Genomic DNA, 713 nt, shown 5'->3' on the forward strand with positions numbered 1-713 from the left:
GGTACAGAGGTGGGGGGGAGAAAGAGGGATAGAGAAAAATAAAAGGGGGAGAGAGAGGGGCTAAGAGAAGTGGGGGGGGAGGAGGAATACAGAGCGACTGGGGAGAGAAACAGAAGGGGGGGGGATAAAGAAACCAAGAGGGGGGCAAGAGGGGGGGATAGGGAGACAGAGTGGGGGGGGGGTGAGGGAGAGAGAGATACTGTGTGATACACACACACACACGGGGAGGAGAAAGAGAGGGGAGTGACAGTAGAAGAAGCAGAGATAAGAGGTATGGGGAACACCTTCTCCCCCCCCCCCTCAACTAAACTCCTTCCCCCCTTGTTACCCTGAGGGGTGGGGTGAGGGGGGCACAGGACAGAGCTGGGATAGGTGGGGGGGGGTGGGGAGGACGCGGGTGATTCCTTAGGGTGTCCCTATGGGGTGAGTGTGGGGGGGTGGGGGGCGGCAGGAGAGCATACTGTATATGTGTGTGTCTGTCTATTGTGTGTGTGTGTGTGTGTGAGTGTGGGGGGGGTGGGGGAGAGAGATACTGTGGTGATATATATACATATACATATACACACACACACACACACACACACACACACACACAGGGGGAGGAGAGAGAGAAGGGAGTGACAGTAGAAGAAGCAGAGATAAGAGGTATGGGGAACACCTTCCCCCCCCCCCCCCCTCAACTAAACTCCTTCCCCCCTTGTTACTCTGAGGGG

The sequence above is a fragment of the Ascaphus truei genome, chromosome 20, assembly GCF_040206685.1.
Source record: "Ascaphus truei isolate aAscTru1 chromosome 20, aAscTru1.hap1, whole genome shotgun sequence".
NCBI lineage: Eukaryota > Metazoa > Chordata > Amphibia > Anura > Ascaphidae > Ascaphus > Ascaphus truei.